Raw genomic sequence first — 23,281 nt, forward strand, 5'->3', positions numbered from 1 at the left:
ACTTGAGAAACCAAATTGTGAGGAAGCATGAGCAATCTCAAGACTACAAGTCCATCTCCAAAGACCTGAATGTTCCTGTGTCTACCGTGCACAGTGTCATCAAGAAGTTTAAAGCCCATGGCACTGTGGCTAACCTCCCTAGATGTGGACAGAAAAGAAAAATTGACAAGAGATTTCAAAGCAAGATTGTGCGGATGTTGGATAAAGAACCTCGACTAACATCCAAACAAGTTCAAGCTGCCCTGCAGTCCGAGGGTACAACAGTGTCAACCCGTACTATCCGTCGGCGTCTGAATGAAAAGGGACTGTATGGTAGGAGACCCAGGAAGACCCCACTTCTTACCCCGAGACATAAAAAGCCAGGCTGGAGTTTGCCAAAACTTACCAGAAAAAGCCTAAAACGTTTTGGAAGAATGTTCTCTGGTCAGACGAGACAAAAGTAGAGCTTTTTGGGCAAAGGCATCAACAAAGAGTTTACAGGAGAAAAAAAGAGGCATTCAAAGAAAAAAACACGGTCCCTACAGTCTAACATGGCAGAGGTTCCCTGATGTTTTGGGGCTGCTTTGCTGCCTCTGGCACTGGACTGCTTGACCATGTGCATGGCTTTATGAAGTCTGAAGACTACCAACAAATTTTGCAGCATAATGTAGGGCCCATTGTGAGAAAGCTGGGTCTCTCTCAGAGGTCATGGGTCTTCCAGCAGGACAATGACCCAAAACACACTTCAAAAAGCACTAGAAAATGGTTTGAGAGAAAGCACTGGAGACTTCTAAGGTGGCCAGCAATGAGTCCAGACCTGAATCCCATAGAACACCTGTGGAGAGATCTAAAAATGGCAGTTTGGAGAAGGCACCCTTCAAATATCAGGGACCTGGAACAGTTTGCCAAAGAAGAATGGTCTAAAATTCCAGCAGAGCATTGTAAGAAACTCATTGATGGTTACCAGAAGTGGTTGGTCGCAGTTATTTTGCAACCAAGTATTAGGCTGAGGGTGCCAATACTTTTGTCTGGCCCATTTTTGGAATTTTGTGTGAAATGATCAATGTTTTTCTTTTTGCTTCATTCTCTTTTGTGTTTTTTCATTTAAGACAAATTAAATGAAGATAATAATACCAAAGAATTTGTGATTGCAATCATTTTCAGGAAGAAACTGAGTATTATCTGACAGAATTGCAGGGGTGTCAATACTTTTGGCCACAACTGTATACCCATCACACATCCTCCATCCCATAGTCCCATGCCCATATACCCATCATACATATTCACCATCCCATAGTCCCATGCCCATATACCCATCATACATATTCGCCATCCCATAGTCGAGAGCCCATATACCCGTCATACATATCCTCCATCCCATAGTCCAGTGCCCATATACCCATCACACATCCTTCATCTCACAGTCCCATGCCCATATACCCGTCATACATATCCGCCATCCCATAGTCCCGTGCCCATATACCCGTCATACATATCCTCCATCCCATAGTCCAGTGCCAATATATCCATCACACATCCTCCATCCCATAGTCAACCATTATGACATCATAATGAGCGGCGGGGCTTGCAACCTATGATGACATCAGCGTCGCCATGGCAACCATTATGACATCATAATGAGGGGCGGGGCTTGATACACAAACACTTTCCCCATTATGTAGATAGAGGCAAAATTGTTTGGTGAATTGGAATGTGCGGTGTTAAAATTTTGCCTCACAATATAGCTTAGGACGCTCTCGGGGTCCAGACGTGTGACTGTGCCAAGTTTTGTGGCTGTAGCTGCGACGGTGCGGATGCCTATCCCGGACATACACACACTTGAGCTATATATATTAGATTATTTATTCTGTCCAATTACTTTTGGTCCCTTTAAAAACAGGGTGGCACATGTTAAGGAGCTGAAACTCCTAAACCCTTCATCCAATATTAATGTGGATACCCTCAAATGAAAGCTGAAACTGCATATGAATTGTTTTGCTTAAAATTCATTGTGGTAATGTCTAGAACCAAAATTAGAAAAATGTTGTCTCAGTCCAAATATATATGGACCTAACTGTACATTTCCTACAGTGAAAAGCAATGATTTGGTGCAGATTTAGGCATGTCCGTCACCTGAAAAATAAAAAAAAATTATGTACCAAAATCCCTGTTAAAATACAGCCTCAGTTCAGCTTCCAGCATCTATAAACCTCTTTAGCCGAAATGTATCATGGCGAGCAGTCCTTCGGATAATTTCCTGAAAGCTCCGTTTTTAGGAGTATTTCTTCTGCCTACTGAAAATACATTTTAATGGTCCAGAGGACTAGTTTAGTGATGTAGCCTGAAATGTCCCTTTCTAGAAGGAACAGTCATGGATTCCCCAGGTCCCGTGTCCATTACTTCTATCAACATCTAATTTTGCATTGGAAAGTCCGGGCCATCCAGGCAGATTCACAGCAGCAGTATGGCCGTTCTCGTAATACAAGGAGAGATGGAAAGCTTACTCTGTACTATTGACTCCATTCTGGCCCCTGAGATGGCTACTATGAGTACCACCGCTCTATTACGTCCAAATGTCTTTATAGAGAATCAAGAGAAAACTTCTAAAAGCCAAAAAGCAGGAACGGGTCCAAAACATTCACAAATCTTAATCTTGGCCAGTTTTAAGTCAAGGGGTTTCTGGAACAATTTTTCTGTCCTGGCTTGTCCAGTACAAAAAACAACAAGATGCATTGTACTCACCAGGTCCAAATTCAGCCTCTTCACCGCTGCCCCTAGTCTTTGCTGACAGGCTGCAGTGGTGACATCTCAACTACAGCATGTGTGATTGTGGCAGCCAATCACTGGGCTCGGCAGTCTTGTGCCAGCTATTTTGCAATTCCTGTTGAGCCCAGCTATTCGCTGCAGAGGATAAGCGCACTGTACTCCTGTAGTTGGGATAATTTAAATTAAAGGGGGTGTCAAGACTAACACCCGTTACTATACTGAAGGAAATATGTTGTAATAGCTTTAGGTTATGCAATCCGTTAAGAAAATTAAGGCAGGCAGGATTCACATATGTGTGTGTCGCGGTCCGAGTGTAGACAAATGGAAGCATGGACTGGCCGCTGGGCTCATCAGAACAGCCGAGGCGGTTGAGTTTGGGTTGTAAGTCCTGCGGTCAGTTCATGCATCGTGGCCCAGATGTGCAACTTAAGGCATCACGAGTGAATCCTTAAAAACGAAGCCTCCACCATACAGCACCTCTAGCATAAATCTAGTGGTGCGTCGGTTAGTAATTCTACAGTCACCATGACTCACTTTAGACGTCACTCTCAGACATCGCTCGGGATGTCCTGCTAATATAGCCATCTGTTCAAATAAGAAAATGGAGATGTCCTGCATATTCGACTTATAAGAGAAACCACTCAGGAGGACACGACATCCAAAAAATAAAAATGTAACAAAGATTTCATAGCACATTTATACAAACATGAGAAAAATGCCTTTTTAATTAAAATAATGAGTCCTTGAAAACACTGAACCTGACGCAAAATCTATGGCTGCGTGCCCACTATCAGGAATAGCACTTACTGTGCGGATTTCAAGTTGCAGCATGTCAATTTCTGTAGCGGAGAAGCTTAGGTAGTCTCATGTGCGTATTTTCCCCAATAGACTGTCACTACATGCGGTGAAACACATGCGTTTAAAGTGTGTTTTGTAGAGCGCAGCGTTTTGGAAGCCAAAATGCTACTAGTCCTGATCGTAGGCTCTTCCCACAAGTGTGTAAAAGAAAATTGGGAGCAATTCTGCATTGGGAACCAGCTGAGAGGTAAAGGACAGCTAAAGGGAAGAGGTTTAGATTGCCTGGTCTGCAGTATACATTGTCACGTGCCCAGTCCTGAGTGACGCGGCCCGCAGGCCGGTAACTAATACGACAGGACGCGGCACGTGTAAATGTCCTGTGTGACGCGGCCCGCAGGCCGGTAACTAATACAACAAGACATAGGGGAAAAGGGGAAACAGTTACAACGGTGGGCCCTGCGATAGGGAACGGGGGCGTGGCGACCTCCTGCACTCCCCTGAGTCAGTGTCCCTAACGCTCCTAGTGTTCCCTATGCCGGTTCCGCACCGGGCGCCGATCAGGAACCTGTAGCCCTGGCACACATTACACCTATCCCTTGCTAGGGAGCTGGGTGGCACAGGCACTAGCCCCACCGCTGCACTAATACACACCAAGGAGAAACACAAACAGGGAACACAACTTAGCTTTACTCTGTTGCACTTGCTCCTGGCAACAGAGTCCACCATCAGAGTGCAGCTTTCCTCCTGAATAGCTGCCACCCCTCTGTCAGAGCGACATGGAAATCCCCTCTGACCGTGTCCAACACCTGGGTGCCACTTTAGCAACAGCGTCCAGCACTAGACTGTCACCTTGGAGTCACAGAGTCCTGCACCCGAGTGCAACTGTCCAGCAACCGAGTCCGGCACCTGAGTGCAGCTTTCCAGCGACAGAGTCCAGCAAACTGAGTGCAGCTCTGCACCATAGCTGCCCCTCTACCAAGCTTTGCAGGCATTCTTCACTGGCACCATAGCTGCCACTCCACCATGCTTTACACGAACTCCTTGCTGACACCATAGCTGCCACTCCAGGACTCTCCTCCAGCTCCTTCCTTCACCCTGGCTGCTTGGACAACACTAACAATAATATCACCAACGTGAGTGAGCATTACTGACACACCTTTATTGAGGAAACACACCTGTTAGTGATTCCCGTGCAGTTACACTCACCAGCATCGGGGGCAAACTAGAACCAAAAATACAGTGCAATTACCATACTGGCCACCGGGGGCAAAAACTATCTCCAAACACAGAGAGAGAAAGAAAAAAGGTTATCAGTGCCTTTAACTGACATGATCCAGCAACGATCATGACATTCATGACCTTCACCCACCATTATTCTCTCACACTGGCATGAGGGGGGAGACAGGCGTATTCGTCCTGCAACGTGTATATTATAGACACTTTCATCCTTTGGATGGAGAAGATCATAGACAATCTATAATCATGTCTAAATGTAAATGTCATACCCAACCTTCATGACCAATAAGGGCAAACCAATAGCGAATGCAGTTACAAAATGTCACTCACCAGCACTTCAGGAATGACTTCTTTTTTTTCCATAAATCAATAGTATGTGTGAAAATAAGAAACTTTGTAAGATATCATTTATTAGAGAAATCTGCTTTTTCTCCTCCGGACTGATTATTCACTCTTAAAATGCTCAATTTTATGGGTAAAATCTGTCTTTAATGAGTACAGACTTTCCCATTACTGAATGATAGATGACAGTTGGTGCTCATAGAGTTCTATGGTGAACTGTAACTGCAATTTTAAAGCAGAATGTCTGTGTGGCCACAATACATATACATACCATATATACTTGAGTATAAGCCAACCCGAGTATAAACTGACCCCCCTAATTTTGCCACAAAAAACTGGGAAAACTTATTGACTCGAGTATAAGCCTAGGGGCTCCGGGCTTTCAGAAAATGTCAGGAATCCTTATACTTCCTATCCTTTTCACTGAGGTGGACTTAGGGAAAATAGCCGCTGGACGCAGCGTATGCACGTACGGTGTGTGAACCTAGAAGATCAGGATATCACAGTCTGTCCCAAAAGTGAAGTGAAGTGGCCTGAGTTGTGGGCATGCCTGAAGAGATAATGTCGCCTCAAACCGTGCAACTGAGAGTGCACCAGGAAGATCCCTGGACCGTGACAGTGAATTCTTTGGCGACGCCAGAGTCACAGCACATTCAAGAAGGACGAGTCATACTAGATCAAATGCGAGCCAAATTGACTGAACTCATCCAAGAACAGTTACAGCAGGCGGAAGTTCTATTGGGACGTATTTGCTCGTCATGAGGGCGATTTTGGCTGCACCACGGCCATCACACACGAGATACCCACAGAAAATGCAGCGCCCATACGAGAACGTTATCGGAAAATTCCACCCCAGTTATATCAGGAGGTGAAAAACATGCTCGGACAAATGTTGCAGAAAGTTGTCATCAGAGAGAGTCAAAGTCCCTGGGCTGCTCCAAAAGTGCTGGTACGAAAGAAGAACGGGACTTTACGCTTTTGTGCGGACTATCGGAAATTAAACGCCTGCACCGACTCATATCCCTTACGTCGGATTGAAGAGCCTCTGTCTGCATTTGGAAAAGTTCTTCTCAACCTTAAATCTCGCCAGTGGCTATTGGCAAGTACCAACGTCAGAACGGGACCGTGCAAAGACTGCTTTCATATTACCCATGGGCTTATTCGAATTCAACTGGATGCCATTCAGTTTGGTCAACGCACCCGGAACTTTTCAGCGTCTCATGGAAAGGAGCCTGGGGGATCTAAATTTCGAAGCTACGCTGATTTATCTAGACTATATTATTGTTTACGCTGCTTCGTTTGAGGAACACCTACAAAGTCTGGAAAAAGTGTAGAGCCGCCTGCAGAGATATGGATTGAAGGTGAAACCTCAAAAATGCCATCTGTTCCGCACTCAGATCGAGTACTTGGGTCATGTAGTATCTGCTGAAGGAGTGAAACCCTCTCTCGAAAAAAAATCACTGCAATACAGGACTGGCCAACTCCAGAGACAGTGAAGGATGTCCGGGCCTTTCTGGGACTGACAGGATATTACCGCTGCTTTGTGAAGAACTTTGCTCGTCGGGCCAGGCCGTTACAGGAACTGTTGAAAAGTGTGCCCTCTGGTGCCAAGGACTGGAAAAATTTTTGGAAGGAATCTCAGGAGGAAGCCTTTCAAGACCTGAAGAAAGCATTGACGGAAGCGCCTGTGCTGGACTATGCGGACCTTTCTCAACCATTTATTGTCTACACTGACGGGAGTTTGCATGGACTTGGGGCTGTGTTGTCACAGATACAGGACGGAAGAGAGAGGGTGATCGCTTATGCAAGTCGGTCCCTTCATGATTCCGAACGTAATCTGGACAACTACAGTTCCTTCAAGTTGGAGCTTCTCGCATTGGTGTGGGCTATGACGGAGAGTTTCGCAGAGTATTTATCCCGGTCCGAGGTTCTTGTACGCACCGATAATAACCCTCTGGCTCACCTAGAAAATGTGAAGTTAGGGGCCCTATAGATAAGCCCTGAAAGGCGGTGGCCACATCTTATAGCGGCCAAAATAGGTGACAGGTTCGCATTAACACCATGTAGTAATTAGAACCAACATACTCTGCTAATTACTTTTTCCATTTATAATTTTAGCAGCCATTTTTTGTTTTACAGAGTTCATAGTCCCCTGTGTAGCCACAAATAAAATTATTTATGTCTGTATCCACCACTAGAGGGCGCTTAAGAGCTTTCTGCATACATACTGTATGTGTGATTGACTGTAGCAGGTAATTAGTTACATTTCTACATAAAATCTCAATTTTACTTATGACAATCACTAAAGGGTGACTGTAATTAGAAAAAAAACAAGAAAAATATGAACACAAAACAAACACTTTTCTAAATGTCTCAATTTGTTTTCAACTTCTGATGCTATGCAAAATTTTGGTCCCCACCACTGGTATCTTGATATGTGGCAGAGGGACCCTTAGCCGATTAAACACCAAGTCCCTCCATGACTACTACTGCTGCATCGCCAAAAGTTATGACCCTGTTTCTTAAAAATGTTAGCAGAGACCATTTGTTATGGCTCATCTGGTGACATGGATTTGCTTAGCCGTATTTTAGCATAGTCTTAAAGCTGGACTAGCTAGATGGCACATGGACTAGTATAGCTGGATATGCAGGAAAACTTGTGGATCAGTGGAAATGGAAATGGAAGTGCTAGATGCAGCAGAAGTGAGTTTGAAATGGCACCTAAGATAAGTAGGGGTGAGTAAGCACATAGTTTGATACAGTAGTTTAGAGTGTGTGGACAGCACCTAGAGAAGTAGGCCGGCAGGTGACTTGATGTAGCAGGGCTAGATGTGCAGACAGCAACCAGGAACAGCAGTGCTGAGCAGACAATCAAACACTTTCCTTTTGCAAAGCTGGAAGTGCAGATAGCTCACTCAAGAACAGCAGGGCTGAGCTGACAATGAGCCACCTTGTATTAGTAAAGCTGGAACTACACATAGCACTCAGCAGGCAATCGGGTGTATTGCTGCTGTAGAGCCAAGGAAAAAGTGTGACTAGAGTACTGTGTAGGGAAGGTGACCTGACGGACGGATGGACTTGTCAGAATAGAGAAAGGAAGGGTTTGCACAGTTTAGACAGGTGTCAGTTACTACAGTGAGGAAACAGCTGAGAAAGTGTAGTGGACGTGCAGTACCTTGGGTTGACCATTAGAGGGCAGGGAGGAGTGTGAGCAAAGGACTTGACATCAGCTTAGGGCTTAGGAAACCGTTGGTCATGGGTGGCGGAGTTACAGGGAACCGGGAATGATATAAATACTGAGGGAGGGTTCCAGAAAGTTCCAGTCCCCAGGGGGAGCTCGAGTGACAGGAGGACTACGACAGTTTGTGCACTCTGAGGAAAACCAAACCAGGGGGACTGAGGAGAGAGAACGTCAGGGGGGTGGCCCTGACAGGAAAATACAGCAGTATAGACGAGTCACCGAGGTAAAGCATACCGTATTGAAAGAGGGAGACGACTGTTCAGTAAAAGTACTGTTGGTTTACGGGCCTAAGTCGGCCACAGTGATGAATCTGACAGGAGTGTCAAAGAGTGAAGAGGGGCCGGTACGTATATGTACGTCCCCGGTGTAAAGTACGGTGTGCGGGAAACGGCTCTGGAAACGGAGAGCCGATAAGTGAAGTGAAGTCAAGTGAGGTAAAGTGTATCGAAGTGCGGTGTACTGCGGAGGCCGTCAGGTGGACGGCGAAGAGAATAAAACTTGGACCGGTTGTACCCAATATCTGCCTCCATCGTGTCTCTGTTACATCTCTGTGCGGTAAGAGAGGGACCACCCCCCAGCTCGGCCCACCAACCCTACAACTGTACAGCATGTGGTAGCAATATACTCTTGCTACCTGAGTAATCAGGCAGCGTACAGCCACCTGAGTCAGCTACTTCCACTTGCACAAAGGAAGCTGGCCACCGGGAAGAGAAGAAAAGTAAGAGCCAGGACAGGCTAGTAACATCTTTCAAACAATGATTTTTTTTTTATTTGTGTTCAGAGTCTAAAAGCGGTACAGATTATAAAAATGGGGATGACTTAGGCCTGGATCACACTTCCGTTTTTTAAAATCCGTCAAAATCCGTCGTTTTCCATTAAAAAACGGTCCGCTATTTTTTTGGAGGATCCGTTTTTTTGTCCCATAGACTTCCATTAGCGGCTATTGTGGATCCATCAAAAAAATGGATCCGTTTGCGGCAAAACAGAAACGGATCCGTTTTTTCACACTTTGGCAGATGCAAAAAAACGGATGTGTGAAACAGGCCTTAAAGTGCAGAGAAATCCCATTCACCACTAGTGGATCCATGTGCTTACTCAGTTTGGCTTCCCGACAGGCCAGTAAAACAGTTATATTCCACAAATAAAAGGCACCAGAATTTAATTCTCCAAAACTAAGCCTAACATTTATTTCATCCTTAAAAATGAAATTTTTGAAGAATTTAATTCTGGCGCCTCAGATTTTGGGAATACAAAGGGCACACTGAGATCTCTACCGTTTCCAGGAATGTGAGTCCCAAACTCCCCCATGTGAATGGAGCCATAGTGCACACACACAGCATTATTCATTTCTGTGGAACTGACAGATCTGTGTGTGGCGCCCCCAGGAGTATGGTCGCCATAGTGGCATTGCCTTCCTCCAGGGAGGGTGATGTCAGGCTTGGAGGCAATAAAGGGTCTCTCTAACAGTTAACCATGTCATGCAACACAGTTCCCACTCCAGGCCAGCAGAGGGAGCTCTGAACCAGAATTGGGGAAGGAGTGCTCTCTGAGGGCCGAGAAGGGAAATGAGGAGTTGGTGTGAGGAGGGCAACGAGTGCAGACGTGTGGAGAGAAGCTGGAGGTTGAGCTGAGGATAGAGAGCTCCTTCCCAGTGATAGCGCTTGATCTGGAGCCTGGTCTCCACGGTTGTATAGATACTGAAGGTCCTGCAACAGAAACCAGAGGAATAGGAAGCTGTAAATGCTCTATTCCCAACTAAGACTCAGAGGCACAACAGCGACGGGTGAGCCAAGAGAGATAAACGGCTACAGCTGTCTGTCCTACGAGGTAGTTCTAAGAGAAGATAAGAAGGAGAAACTTCAGTGTAACACCATACTGGATGTACCTCAAGCCAGCGCTAGGAAGGAGACTACACAACCCATCTGATAGAGATATCCCTGAGTGGCTTTCAGGCTAGCCTGCTCCTGTGCCATCTGTAACCAGGACCCTGGACTGCGTTTGTCAAGTAAAGGTAAAGAAACTGCACCCTGTTGTGTCCTTGCCTCCTTCCTGCAACATCCTCAGCACTGCTACATCTCTGAGCCAAACACTGCACCCTCTTCCTAAACATTCTGCTACACTGCCCTGGGATCAACAGCCCTACCTGTGAAGGCCTACAACATCATTGCTGCACTACACCATCTGTCCCAGAGGATCTGCTTGCAGCGTCGGCTTAACACCTCCCTTGCCGAACACCACTGGTGGCGTCACAAATCACTTATAAACTTTATTCCCAACTCAACCCCTTTTACATGGGCGCCCAGGGCCACGGACCGGGTCACCGCTGCTGTGACAATCCCCTCTGAGAGACCGGCCCAGTGCCGAGTACCCCACAGCCCTGGGAGGGCGACCCATTTTGGCATCACGAACAGGATTACGGAGCCCGGTGTCCCCGGGTCCTGTGTGCCAGAGACTGTGTTTGGTGCTATAGACTGTGTGCAAAATTGGCGCCATTGCCGCCATTATCCCGCTGATTGAAGCGCGCAGGAAGAAAAGGGGGCAGGCCTTCGTGGGCGGAGTCAGCCGAGAAGCGCGAAAGGAGAAGAGCGCGCGGGAAGTGAAAAGCTGAGGCCTGCAGTTCCGGCGTCCCCTGATACAGCCGAGGAGCGGTATCCGGTAAGCCAGTGCAACCCCGCGGCCTGGCCCACGTTAACTAGGAGGGAGAGAAAATGTCTGAGGACAACGCCAATGCAGCGGCGGAAGCCCCCGCCGACCCCACAGCGCCACTGAATCCAGCCGCCAGTGTTGCTTCCAGGGCACCGCAAGAAACAGCGCCCACCGCAGCGGTCCCCATAATGCCGCTGTCTATGCCTTACATACCGGAGCAGCCTGGCTACCGCAGTATTCAGGGGAGTCACATACCCTGAGTGAATTTAAAGAGAGACTGTGCAGTTTGTTTGAGGTGTATCCTCTATCTGAAAGCCAGAAGGTGAACATCCTGATTGGGCAGCTAACAGGTGCAGCACAGAGAGAAGTAAAAGCCTGGCAGGACACTGATAAAGAGACTGTTAAAAAGATCCTGGCTAAGCTAAGAAGCACCTTTGACACCCGCACTGCAGCTGAAATAAAGATGAAATTCTTTGGATGTAAGCAGAAAGCGCAGGACAGTATACGGGATTATGCTCTTAACCTGCAGGAGGCGCTGCGAGCTGTCAAGCAGATTGACCCTGACAATGTGAAAGATGGAGACGGACTGCTAAAGGAGCAATTTATTGAAGGACTCCTATCCAGCACCCACAGGGCACAGCTGCGCATCATAGCCCTACAGAACCCTGATCTAGACTTTGCTGATTTCATGGACAGGGCTATCCGGGTGCTGCAGGAACCAACTTTCAGCCGTCCAGCGCCCCCTAGGCACCCAGCGATCACCTACCACCAGCAAGCAACATCTTTCCCTTCCATCCCTGTGGAGGCTGATGCACAGACTCTGGATAAAGATCCAACTGAAGAACTGCGTCTTCAGGTCCAGGAGTTGACCAAAGGTATGGCTGCACTTACTAAAACCGTGCAGTCCCTGCAGGTGTCCTCCAAGGAGAAGATCCAGCTTGCTTCCAGTCCAGAGAATGTCCCGTGGCTCCAGAAGAGGAGAACTTCGCCATTCTGTCGTCACTGCCACAAAGCAGGCCACCTGTCAAGATTCTGTCCTATAAACGAATGACCCCTGGGGCAGAGGGCCAACCCCCAGGAGTAGGACCACAATGCCCAAGGAACTGGCGAGCCAAGTATGTTGGAGGGAGACCGATCCTTCCAGTGGTGATTAACTGCATCCCCATGAACGATTTTCTGGACACTGGCTCCCAGGTGACCACTATGCCCTATATCCTCTACAAGCGGTACTGGGCTGACTCTGAACTCACCCGTGGCCCAAGTGATAAACTAACAGTAGTTGCCAGTAATGGTCAGTCTTTACCACAAGTGGAATGTAAAGAAATTACTGTTAAAGTGGGGAGGGTGGATGACTCTTGGTACAAATGTAATTGAAAATTGTCTTTCCGAGGTTATTGTCTTGTTGCAACAGGTGGCTGAGACTGCTGGTTCCAGTGAACAATGAGTCCAGCAGAAGGAGATCAAGGCCCTGATGCAAAGACAGAAGGTAGAACTCTCTGGCGGAGAAATTGGCAGCGTCAGAGTGAGTGATGCTTTCCCCATTGCAATACCCCCCAGATGTGAAATGTTGATTTGGTGTCGGGCAGCCATAGGCCTCAGAGGAAAAGATTACCAGGCAATGGTAGAACCAGTGTACTCTGATAGCAGGCCCACTGTCCTGACAGCCAGAGGGGTAGTTGATGTACGTAAAAGGAGAGTACCTGTACGCCTTTTGAATTGTGGGGAGGAGGAGGCCACAATACCTCGGTATGCCACAGTTGCTAAGCTGCTCACTGTCAATAATAATGCAATGCAGGCAGCAGAGCCTTTGATCTCATCCGACCAGGTGGAGGACAATGGCTCTGTAAAGTGGCGGGAGGAGTGATGTCAGCAACTGCAGGTGGGAACTGACTCCACCCCTTCATACCAAAAGAATGGGGTTTACAGAGTGACCCAGGAGTATGAGCGGGTATTCAGCAAACACCCTCTAGATTTTGGGAAGGCAAAAGGGGTTCAACATCATATCCCCACTGGAGATCATCCACCCATAAAAGAAAGGTACCGGCATATACCCCCAACACAATACCAATGTGCCAAAGGTATGTTGAGAAAGATGAAGGAAGCAGGGGTTATCAGAGACAGTTGTAGCCCCTGGGCAGCTCCAATAGTTTTTATGAAGAAAAAGGATGGTACCATGAGAATGTGTGTTGATTACAGGAAAATTAACAGGATTACACATAAGGATGCCTACCCATTACCCAGAATTGAGGAGTCATTAGCTGCACTTAAAACTGCTAACAATTTTTCCACCTTAGATCTCACTAGTGGGTATTGGCAGGTTCCCGTGGCAGAGGCAGACAAGGAGAAAACAGCTTTTACCACCCCAATGGGTCTCTGTGAGTTCAACTATATGCCATTCGGGCTCTGCACCACCCCAGGAACATTTCAACGGCTGATGGAGTGCTGCCTGGGACACAAGAACTTCGAGACGGTCCTGTTGTACCTTGATGATGTCATTGTTTTCTCCAAGACTTATGAAGACCATGTGAAGCACCTGGCTGAGGTGTTTGAAGCCTTGTCCAACTTTGGCCTGAAGGTGAAGCCTTCCAAATGCCACCTCCTGAAGCCCAAGGTACAGTACCTCGGTCATGTAGTGAGTGCAGAAGGTGTGGCACCAGATCCTGACAAAGTCACAGTCATCCGGGATTGGCCGAAGCCCAGCAACCTCCATGAAGTATGCCAATTTCTTGGGTTGGTAGGCTACTACCGAAGGTTCATCAAGGGCTTCACTGAAATAGCCACTCCTATGCAAAATCTTCTGGTGGGGCAGTCCAAGAAAGCCAAACAGAAAAATTCCACATTTGAATGGACTGAGGAGTTGGAGAGGTCCTTCACCCGACTGAAGATGGCTCTCACAGGAGATGAAGTTTTGGTCTACCCGGACTATGACCAACCCTTTGTGTTGTATACTGATGCCAGCAACGTGGGACTTGGAGCAGTACTGTAACAGGTACAGAATAGCAAAGAAAGGGTGATCTCCTACGCCAGCAGGAAGCTTCGTCCCACTGAAAGGAACCCTGACAACTACAGTTCCTTCAAGCTGGAGTTCCTCGCCATAGTCTGGGATGTGACTGAAAGATTCAAGCATTACCTAGCTTCAGCCAAGTTTACCATCTTCACGGACAACAACCCGTTGACTCACTTGGAAACTGCAAAACTAGGTGCACTGGAGCAGCGATGGATGGCTCGGCTGTCTAACTATGAGTTTACTATCAAGTACCGAGCAGGGCATAAGAATGCCAATGTTGATGCGCTGTCCAGAATGCCTAATCTGCCAGATGCAGGAGAAGACCCTGAGGCTCTTGAAGAAATTGAGTTACCTCCCTTCCAACGGCCAAATGCGGCCCAGCGTGCTCAAGGAGTGGGAAACAGACGGTCTGGCTTGAAAGAGGTCACCCTAAATCCATTGCCCTATCATGACTGGGCAGAAACGCAGGATAGTGACTCCGCAGTCCGCATGGTGAAGGAGTTACTGTCACAAGCTGACTCACGCCCAGAGTTGGATGCTCCTGAAGAAACTAAGCAGTTGTGGAAGGAGAGAGGCCGGCTGTTCATCTATGAAGGAAAGCTGTGTCGGAGGAGTATCAATGCCCGCACTCATGAGTTGGTCTGGCAGGTGGTAGTCCCAAAGAGAGAGGCATCAATGGTCCTGGAAGCATACCACTATGGAGCTGGCCACTTCGGATGGAAGAAGTTGGAAGCATTGCTCCGGGAGAGGTTCTACTGGGCTGGTATGAGGAAAGCCATTGAAATGTGGTGCCGAGAGTGTGGACAATGTAACCTGCGCAGAAAGGATCGAAACAGCCAGAGAGCTCCTCTACAGCCAATAATAACCAAATAGCCACTGGAGTTGGTCGCCCTAGACCACGTGAAGCTTGTCACAAGCCGCTCAGGCTATATCTATGCTCTTACAATCGTGGACCACTACTCAAGATTCCTGGTAGTTGTGCCTGTCAAAGATCAAACAGCCAGGACAGCAGCCAGAGCCTTTCGACAGCACTTCTGTAGACCACATGGATATCCAGAGCGAGTGCTTGCAGATCAAGGTCCAGCTTTTGAGGCGGAAGTGTTCCAGGAATTCTGTAATTTGTACGGTTGTAAGAAGATCAGGACAACACCGTACCATTCACAGACCAATGGCATGTGTGAAAAGATGAACCAGGTGGTGATCGACCTACTGAACACCTTGCCCTTGGAAGAGAGGAATCTGTGGCCAGAAAAGTTGCCAGATCTGGTAGACCTCTACAATCACATTCCTGTGAATTCCACCAACTGCACTCCAGCCTACCTCATGAGAGCAAGGCGAAACAGGAGAGCAAACAGAGTTTAGCGTAAAAACATGAACAATCTTTATTGATGTACACAAGGATAAAAACGGTATAACAAACATAGACCATGTAAAGACACCAATGAATCCGGAATGCATAACGCCATGCTGTAAGATAACATCAAAAACTCTCCCATGAATAATAGATTTTCTATGTCAAAAAGGAGTTAACAAAACCAGAGCCCCATCACAATGATTTAGAACTCGGCCAACCATATGCCATAACTAGGTCAATGTATACCATACCCCAATGAATGGTAACAAACCGGTAAATGAATCATGGACGAGGAACAGAAGAGAGAGTAAATACTCACATAGTTGGTACAGCGGCGACTGCCCGGGACACCCCGACGCGCGTTTCGCTACACCACAGTAGCTTTATCGAGGGGAAGTGTGGTTAATTACTGCACAGGACCTTATATCCGCAAGGTGATTAATCATGTGACCATCAGCTGGCCGGTTCTCCTAGCGCTGTATGTTAGCGGCGCATGCACCAGTCCCCGGCATCCACAAGCCCCAACACCCGGCGGCGCCCTGCCGGCAGACGAGCGGGGACGGAATGTCCCCAGTCATATACCGACCCGGGCCATGCCGGATAGTCAAGGCCAGAGGAGACCGGGTGAGCTTTGACTATGTGTGGGCAGTGTACAACCTAAGTTCCTTTTGGCAATTACTCTGATCTGCTCCTTATCCATGTTTTCTACTAAGGCTTTCGTGGATTCAGGAGCAGCGTTGAATCTGATGGATTTGGACTTTGCTAAACGTTGTGGTTTTTCCATGACGCCTCTGCAGACTCCTATTCCTTTGAGGGGTATTGATGCTGCTCCTTTGGCGGAGAATAAATCTCAGTTTTGGACCCAGGTGATAATGCGAGTTGCCCCAGACCACCAAGAAAACTGTACATTTTTGGTGCTGCATAATTTGCATGATACTATTGATCTGGGTTTTCTCTGGTTGCAAACTCATAATCCAGTTTTGAATTGGAAGTCTGGGTCTGTGGTCAGTTGGGGTTGTCAGTGTGTTCTTAGGGACGCTCCTGTTTTCTCCAACTCTCCTCAGTCTCATGATATTCCTGATTATAAGTCTGCGTCTTTGCCTCCTCATAGGAGTTATGACTGTGCAATTGAGTTGATGCCTGGATGTAAATTTCCCAAGGGTTGGCTTTTCAACTTATCAGTACCCGAGCATGATGCTATGCGGTCCTATATTAAGGAGTCGTTGGAGAAGGGTATTATTACACCATCCTCGTCACCTTTAGGTACTGGGTGTTTTTTTGTGGCCAAGAAAGATGGTTCATTAAGACCGTGTATTGATTATCGTTCCCTTAACAAGATGACTGTTAAATATCAGTACCCGTTACCTCTGATGTCTGATTTATTCTCCAGAGTTGAGTGCCTGCTGGTTTACTAAGCTTGACCTCAGGGGGGCGTATAATCTTGTTTGCATCAAGCATGGGGATGAATGGAAGACGGCGTTTAATACTCCGGAGGGACATTTTGAGTACCTGGTGATGCCTTTTGGGCTAACTAATGCCCCTTCTGTCTTCCAGTCCTTTATGAATGATACTTTCCGTGACTTTGTGGACAAGTTTTTGATCATCTATCTGGATGATATTTTGATCTTTTCTAGTGATTGGGATTCTCATGTGGAACACGTCCGGACTGTGTTCCGGATTTTGAGGGAGAATTCCCTGTTTGTTAAGGGATCGAAATGCCGCTTTGGTGTACAGAGGATTTCATTTTTGGGATTTATCTTGTCTCCATCGACTATTGAAATTGACCCGGCCAAGGTACAGGCCATTCATGATTGGGTTCAGCCTACTTCTTTGAAGGCCCTCCAGAAGTTTTTGGGTTTTGCCAATTTCTATCGTAAATTTATTGGTAATTTTTCTGGTATTGTCAAACCACTGACTGATCTGACCAAGAAGGGCGCTGATGTGCTGAATTGGTCTCCTGAGGCTGTCTCAGCATTTAAGGAGCTTAAGCGGAGATTTACTTCAGCTACGGTTTTGCGGCAACCTGATGTCTCACTTCCATTTCAGGTGGAGGTAGATGCTTCTGAGATTGGTGCAGGAGCTGTTTTGTCCCAAAAAGACCCTGTGACTTCTAAGATGAATCCCTGTGCCTTCTTTTCTCGAAAGTTCTCCCCATCTGAACGCAACTATGACGTGGGGAATCGGGAATTGTTGGCCATGAAATGGGCATTTGAGGAGTGGAGACATTGGTTGGAGGGAGCTAGATATCAAGTTGTTGTCTTCAAGGATCACAAAAATTTGATTTATCTGGAGTCGGCCAAACGCTTGAATCCTAGACAGGCTAGATGGGCCTTGTTTTTCACGCGTTTTAATTTTGTGATCTCTTTTCTTCCGGGCACTAAGAATGTTAAGGCAGACGCCCTTTCTAGGAGTTTCTTTGCCAATTCTCTTAATGTGACCGAGCCTACTACCATCCTTGGTGAGTGGGTAGTTCTTTCTGCCATTTCGCCCAATTTGAGACGCGCCCTGGAGGAATTTCAGGAGGATAAACCTGAGCGTTGCCCTATGGGAAAATTGTATGTTCCTGACCAGTGGAGAAAGAGAGTGATGTCTGAAATTCATTGCTCCGCATTGGCTGGTCATCCAGGTATTTTTGGTACCAGAGATTTGGTGAGTCGGTCTTTTTGATGTCCTGCCTTATCTCGTGACATCAGGAATTTTGTACAGTCCTGTGAGACTTGTTCTCGGTCTAAACCCTGTTCTCGTTCTAGTGGGTTGCTGATGTCCCTGCCGGTGCCCAAGAGGCCATGGACCCATATCTCAATGGATTTTATTTCTGATCTTCCTGTCTCTCAGAGAATGACTGTTATCTGGGTGATTTGTGATAGATTTTTTTCGAAGATGGTCCATCTTGTACCACTCCCAAAATTGCCATCTTCCGCTGAGTTGGTGCCCTTGTTTTTACAACAGGTGGTTCGGTTACATGGGATTCCTGAGAACATTGTGTCCGACAGAGGAGTCCAGTTTGTTTCCAGTTTCTGGAAAGCCTTTTGTTCCAATCTGGGAATTCAGTTATCCTTCTCCTCCGCGTTTCATCCTCAGACCAATGGACAGACTGAGAGAACAAACCAGACCTTGGAGTCTTATTTAAGATGTTTTATATCTGCTGATCAGCATGATTGGGTCTCATTTTTGCCCTTGGCCGAATTCGCACTGAACAATAGAGCTAGTTCTGCCACTTTGATGTCACCCTTTTTCTGTAATTTTGGGTTTCATCCTCGATTCTCTTCAGGGCAAGTGGAATCTTCGTCCTGCCCAGGTGTGGACATTGTGGTTGCGAGAATGCAGCAGATATGGGACCAAGTGGTGGATAAGTTGTCACTCTCTCAGGAAAAGGCCCAGCGATTTTCCAACCGGCATAGGACCATTGGTCCCTGGTTTAAAGTGGGTGATATGGTTTGGTTGTTGTCTAAGAATATTCCTATGAAGGTTGCATCTCCAAAATTTAAGCCAAGATTTATTGGACTTTATAAGATTTTGGAGATTCTTAACCCCTTCACCCCCAAGGGTGGTTTGCACGTTCATGACCGGGCCAATTTTTACAATTCTGACCACTGTACCTTTATGAGGTCACAACTCTGGAACGCTTCTATGGATCCCGGTGATTCTGACATTGTTTTCTCATGACATATTGTACTTCATGTTCGTGGTAAAATTTCATTCAAATAACTTGCGTTTATTTGTGAAAAAAACAGAAATTTGGCAAAAATTTTGAAAATTTCGCAATTTTCCAACTTTGAATTTTTATGCCCTTAAATCACAGAGATACGGCACACAAAAAACTTGATAACTAACATTTCCCACATGTTTACTTTACATCAGCACAATTTTGGAACCAAAATTTTTTTTTGTTAGGAAGTTATAAGGGTTAAAAGTTGACCAGCGATTTCTCATTTTTACAACACCATTTTATTTTTAGGACCACATCACATTTGAAGCCACTTTGAGGGGTCTATATGATAGAAAATACCCAAAAGTGACACCATTCTAAAAACTGCACCCCTTAAGGTGCTCAAAACCACATTCAAGAAGTTTATTAACCCTTTAGGTGCGTCACAGGAATTTCTTTGAATATTTAAAAAAAAATGAACATCTAACTTTTTTTCACAAAAAAAATACTTCAGGTTCAATTTTTTTATTTTACCAAGGGTAACAGGAGAAATTGGACTGCAAAAGTTATTGTGCAATTTGTCCTGAGTACGCTGATACCTGATTTGTGGGGGGGAACGACTGTTTCGGCGCATGGCAGAGCTCAGAATGGAAGGAGCGCCGTTTGACTTTTTCAATGCAAAATTGGCTGGAATTCAGATCGGACGCCATGTCACGTTTGGAGAGTCCCTGATGTACCTAAACAGTGGAAATCCCCTACAAGTGACCCCATTTTGGAAACTAGACCCCCCAAGGAACTTATCTAGATATGTGGTGAGAACTTTGAACCCACAAGGGCTTTACAGAAGTTTATAACGTACAGCGGTACAATTAAAAAATCATATTTTTTCCACAAAAATGATCTTTTCACCCCAATTTTTATTTTCCCAAGGGTAACAGGACCCTAAAAGTTATTGTGCAATTTGTCCTGAGTATGCTAATACCCCACATGTGGGGGTAAATCACTATTTGGGCGCATGGCAGAGCTCGGAAGGGAAGCAGCGCCATTTGACGTTTTTGGCTGGAATTGAGATCGGACATCATGTCGCGATTGGAAAACCCCTGATGTACCAAAACAGTGGAAACCCCCCACAAATGACACCATTTTGGAAACTAGACCCCCTAAGGAACTTATCTAGATGTGTGGTGAGAACTTTGAACCCCCAAGGGCTTCACAGAAGTTTATAACATAAAGCCGTACAATTAAAAAATTATATTTTTTCCACAAAAATGATCTTTTCACCCTCAATTCTTATTTTTCCAAGGGTAACAGCACCCTAAAAGTTATTGTGCAATTTGTCCTGAGTACGCTGATACCCCACATGTGGGGGTAAACCACTATTTGGGCGCATGGCAGAGCTCGGAAGGGAAGCAGCGCCATTTGATGTTTTTGGCTGGAATTGAGATCGGACACCATGTCGCGATTGGAAAACCCCTGATGTACCTAAACAGTGGAAACCCCCCGCAAATGACACCATTTGGGAAACTAGACCCCCCAAGGAACTTATCTAGATGTGTGGTGAGCACTTTGAACACCCAGTGCTTCACAGAAGTTTATAACGCCCGGGCGTGAAAATAAAAAATTCATATTTTTTCCACAAACATGATCTTTTAGTCACCATTTTTTTATTTTCCCAAGGGTAACAGGAGAAATTGGACCCCAAAAGTTGTTGTCCAATTTGTCCTGAGTATGCTGATACCCCATATGTGGGAGAAAACTACTGTATGGGCACACGTCGGGGATCGGAAGGGAAGTAGTGACGTTTTGGAATGCAGACATTGATGGAATGGTCTGCGGGTGTCATGTTGCCTTTGGAGAGCCCCTAATGTACCTAAACAGTGGAATCTCCCCACAAATGACCCCATTTTGAAAACTAGACCCCCTAAGGAACTTATCTAGATGTGAGGTGAGCACTTTGAACCCCCAAGGGCTTCACAGAAGTTTATAATGCCAGGGCATGAAAATAAAAAAATTGTATTTTTTCCACAAACATGATCAATTATTCCCCAATTTTTTTATTTTCCCAAGGGTAACAGGAGAAATTGAACCCCAAAAGTTGTTGTCCAATTTGTCCTGAGTAAGCTGACACCCCATATGTGGGAGAAAACTACTGTATGGACACACGTCAGGGCTCGGAAGGGAAGTAGTGACGTTTTGGAATGCAGACTTTGATGGAATGGTCTGCGGGTGTCATGTTGCCTTTGGAGAGCCCCTAATGTACCTAAACAGTGGAAACTCCCCACAAATGACCCCATTTTGAAAACTAGACCCCCTAAGGAACTTATCTAGATGTGAAGTGAGCACTTTAAACCCCCAAGGGCTTCACAGAAGTTTATAATGCCAGGGCATGAAAATAAAAAAATCGTATTTTTTCCACAAAAATGATCAATTATTCCCCAATTTTTTTATTTTCCCAAGGGTAACAGGAGAAATTGAACCCCAAAAGTTGTTGTCCAATTTGTCCTGAGTAAGCTGACACCCCATATGTGGGAGAAAACTACTGTATGGACACACGTCAGGGCTCGGAAGGGAAGTAGTGACGTTTTGGAATGCAGACATTGATGGAATGGTCTGCGGGTGTCATGTTGCCTTTGGAGAGCCCCTAATGTACCTAAACAGTGGAAACCCCCCACAAATGACCCCATTTTGAAAACTAGACCCCCTAAGGAACTTATCTAGATGTGAGGTGAGCACTTTGAACCCCCAAGGGCTTCACAGAAGTTTATAATGCCAGGGCATGAAAATAAAAAAATTGTATTTTTTCCACAAACATGATCAATTAGTCCCCAATTTTTTTATTTTCCCAAGGGTAACAGGAGAAATTGGACCGCAAAAGTTGTTGTCCAATTTGTCCTGAGTACGCTGACACCCCATATGTGGGAGAAAACTACTGTATGGGCACACGTCGGGTCTCGGAAGGGAAGTAGTGACGTTTTGGAATGCAGACTTTGATGGAATGGTCTGCGGGTGTCATGTGCGTTTGGAGAGCCCCTGATGTACCTAAACTATTGAAACTCCCAACAAGTGACCCCATTTTGGACACTAGACCCCCCACGGAACTTATCTGGATGTGTGGTGAGCACTTTGAACCCCCAAGTGCTTCACAGAAGTTTATAACGCTCGGACGTGAAAATAAAAAAATCATTTTTTTCCACAAAAATGATATTTTTGCCCCCAATTTTTTATTTTCCTAAGGGTAACAGGAGAAATTGAACCCCAAAAATTGTTTTGCAATTTGTCCTGAGTAGGCTGATACCCTACATGTGGGGGTAAAACACTGTTTGGGCGCATGGCAGAGCTTGGATGGGAAGGAGCACCATAGGACTTTTTCAACTCAGAATTGGCTGGAATTGAGATCAGACGCAATGTTGCATTTGGAGAGCCCCTGATGTGCCCAAACAGTGGAAACCCCCAATTCTAACTCCAACCCGAACCCCAACACACCTCTAACCCTAATCTCAGCCCTAACCCAAGCCCTAACCCTAGCCCTAGCCCTAACCCTAACCCTAGCCCTAACCCTAACCTTAGCCCTAACCCTAGCCCTAATGGAAAAATGGAAATAAATACATTTTTTTAATTTTATTATTTTTCCCTAACTAAGGGGGTGATAACGGGGGGTTTAATTTACTATTTATGGCGGTTTTTATTTTTGGCAGCTGTCGCATGCTAAAAGACGCTTTTTATTGTAAAAATAGTTTTTGCATCACCCCATATTGAGAGCTATAATTTTTCCGTATTTTGACCCACCGAGTCATGTGAGGTCTTATTTTTTGCGGGACGAGTTGACGTTTTTATTGGTACCATTTTCGGGCATGTGACATTTTTTGATCGCTTTTTATTCCGATTTTTGGGACGCAGAATGAACAAAAACCAGCTGTCATGTCGGACACTGTTCACACCAGGGTGTCCGGCAGACAGCGGTAATACCCTGTTGGGTATTCTGTTCCAGTCGGGATAGGGTTAACCAGGTTGTCATGCTGGCTGAGGGCTGGGCCACGCCCTAGGTCTTTAAATAGTTCGTCCTGACAATGGGCGTCGCCGACTATAGCTTTAGCCTAGTGCTAGCAATACCGGTCAACAGTGGTGGTGTTGGAGCGTCTGATATCTGGTGCAGTATATCCCTCAGTGGTTCTTTCTCCAATCTGTTATATATATATTTGGTTGCCCTTGCACATTATTGTATTCCCTTGTGTATTTACTGTGTGGTGTTTTCTTTTACCCCTG

The 23,281-nt window shown here is 46.1% G+C and overlaps 1 pseudogene; it reads right to left on the minus strand.

Annotated features, from left to right (window-relative positions):
• Window positions 1-2,064: 2,064 nt before the first annotated feature.
• LOC141098286 (vitamin K-dependent gamma-carboxylase-like) overlaps window positions 2,065-23,281 on the minus strand; it is an 81,113-nt pseudogene continuing 59,896 nt past the window's right edge.

Source organism: Dendrobates tinctorius, unplaced genomic scaffold (genome assembly GCF_039654945.1).
Source record: "Dendrobates tinctorius isolate UK_male_01 unplaced genomic scaffold, ASM3965494v1 ptg000089l, whole genome shotgun sequence".
Taxonomy (NCBI): Eukaryota; Metazoa; Chordata; class Amphibia; order Anura; family Dendrobatidae; genus Dendrobates; species Dendrobates tinctorius.